Raw genomic sequence first — 2,919 nt, forward strand, 5'->3', positions numbered from 1 at the left:
TCAAATGGTATTTGCGTTTAAATAAAAGTTTGGGAAAAAAAAACCAACACTTTTAAATAAAACTTAGTTTTGGAAAGGATTAAAACAGCGATAACAAGATGCTGTTTTTATATCACTGAAAGGTGAAATTATTTATTTGAGCCACCTTATTTAATGCTACAGAAATTTTGAGTTAGAATGCCAGGAAATCACTGGTAATCTCTTCATCCTAAAGGCATAAATTGAATTTTAAAAAATAACTGTTGAGGAACATTAAATAGAATAAAATATCTCATTTCTAACCACTTGTATGCAAAATACTACTTGTCAGACTCGATATGCAGTGAGATTCCTGTGCTTATGCCTGCTGTCAGAAATCTGTTATGAATCTAACGGGCATCCTACTGAGTGCACACATACCTAAAATCACAGCAGTGGCAGTGAAGACAGATAGATCTCTTATCAGTGGATTATATTTTTCAGCTGCTTACCTCATTTTAAGTGAAATACCGGCATTTTAAAGGATTTTACTTGGCAAACCTGTCCTGAGGTCCAATAACCTTAGCCTAGCCAGACAACTTGTCCTGTCTCCAGGATCTTGAGTTTGATGAGGCTTTTTGGCTGAAAGAGCCACCATCTCTTTTGAGAAGTATCCTCCACATCCGTAGGCTCAGAAAAGCTGTAACTGATCAGAGACACCATAGAGAGAAGCAGCAATGATAGAAAACTGAAATGGAAACAGTTGTGAGCGTACATACATAAACAGAGACTTTTACCGTGTGATAAGCAAAGAAAAGAACACCAGAGAAATATATTTAAAAGGCAGCATGGAGGCAGGTGAGATACATTTTGCTGTTTTAAATAACATAATCACTAACATCAGCAGTATTAGCAAACAAGGATGAAAAAAAACCAAACACATTTATTTTCCAAATAGCAGACAAAAAAGAAAAGGATACTGGCCACTTCCTTCTCCCAGCTACCCCAAACTCCACTTTTTTTAGGAGCAAAGAAGGAATTTCCAAACTGAAAAGACAGACTCACTTAACTTTGGACCCCAGTTTAGACTGTAGACCAAGCTAAACAGCAAAGAAAGAATGCTTTCAAACTTTCTTCTGAGCTCTGATGAAGGAGTGGAAAGGAGAGTCAGAAAAGAGAACCATGGTGGCGACGGGGGCTGAGCCAGCAGTGAACAGCCTCTGCTTCTTGGAGCCTTTTTCAGTCCTCTGTCAGCTAACCCAGAGCTGCTTGCTGTGCAACAGGGAAAGAACCACCACACATCATCAGCTCCAGTCATGCCCTGCCCCAGAGGACATTTTTGTGCCTGAAAGACTTTGGCTGGAGGGCGGTGCAAAGTCACAGTCACCTTTCCAGTGACACACTTCTCTGGTTGGTGACCGCAAGGCCTGAAGCTGTTCTAGGGATGCTGGAAATAGCCATTAATGAAGAGCTCTTAAATCATAGTCTTGGAAGGAAAACCAAGATTCAGAATTATTAAGGTGTTTCCTCCCTGCAGAAGCTCTACAGTAGTGTCAGAACAGCTGAAGAGGATGTGCACTTGTATCTTCAGTATTTTCAAGCAGGCAAACCTTTATTGAGAAATCATAACTAGACTTTACTTTTGTCAGCTTCCACATTAAAGGATACAAATAACCTGCTTGTAAGGCACAACTCTTGAGCTAAAGCACTGCTTATTAGGCTAACAGAAAAAGGAGAAGAGAGGCCAAACAATTAAGGACATCTACCACAGTCTTACTGGCCTGTTGAAAAGAGGTCGAGAGGAAGAAAGGCTCCACATCAAGACCTCCCGTGCCCCTGTCCAGTGGGTGGAAGTTGCTGTATTGCGTAGCACCAGCAGGAAGTCCAGTGAAAGCATTCTGAAAACAAGAAGCTTGCTGTGCTAGGTGAGATCTAGGTTTAGCTGTACCAGTAACAGACACTGGTTTCTTAGCTTGGTTTAAAGGGAAGACTGCACTTTCTCAGAGACATTCAGCAGGCTGGCACATCTTGATTCCTCTCAATGGACTGAAGAGTTGAATCAACTGAACCTCAGCTTTTTTGAATTGGTGTCATAGCTTTAAAGACTGAGAATGCTCTGCTGAGACCTCCCAAAATGCTCTATGTTTGGTTTTTGTTTGTTTGTTTTAAGGAAAGGATCAAGAAGCAGCAGAAGCAACAGAAACAACTGCTAACATTTTTATATTTAAGTCCTGTTTCCATGCAAGTTCTCCGATACTGAATGAGAGTTGAACTCACAACATTTTTTTTCTTTTTTTTTTTTGCTTTTTGTTTTTTGTTTTTAATCTTGAAACTATATTAACTCTTTTTCTCCAACACTCCTGTTCATTTCAACAATATTTCTAGGTCCTTGTTACCTGTAAGACCCCATTGAACCTTGACGTTCTGTCAAACCTGTTTTCACCATCAAGTGAAGGGATTCCATGAAAAGACGAGGACTCGTTCTGTTTCTTAACTCAATAAAGTTCTCCCCACAGCAAGAGAGGGCCTCTGCCCGTATGACCTTGCAGCTGACTTCAGCTCCTCCCTCCATCCAATTCACTGCAGTGCAACAACGCGCTCCAAAAATAACGTTTATTTTTCAAAACTGGAAAATGGCACAAACCACCCCAAAGGAGAGAATGACAACGGAATGAGTTCAGAGCGGGCTTGTGAACTGACCCTCCCTGCCAGGGACAGGAAACTGGAACTTCACAGAAAGAGACTGAATGGAACCAGATTGAATGAAAGCGCCAGAAACCGCGGCCATCGGTGGCCAAATCCTGTCGAAAGGATAACTCACCCGCTTGTCAGTCCTTCGCTAGAGACAGCACAAGGGCTGTGTCCCAGCTCTATAGCTATAAACGCCTCTGCTTTGCACGTCTGCACATACGATTGTCTGAAGTATGCACATTAAACAAGGAGAAGTTTAGACATGAGAAA

This window comes from Coturnix japonica, chromosome 3 (genome assembly GCF_054131305.1).
Source record: "Coturnix japonica strain WE chromosome 3, WE-NBRP24, whole genome shotgun sequence".
Lineage (NCBI taxonomy): Eukaryota > Metazoa > Chordata > Aves > Galliformes > Phasianidae > Coturnix > Coturnix japonica.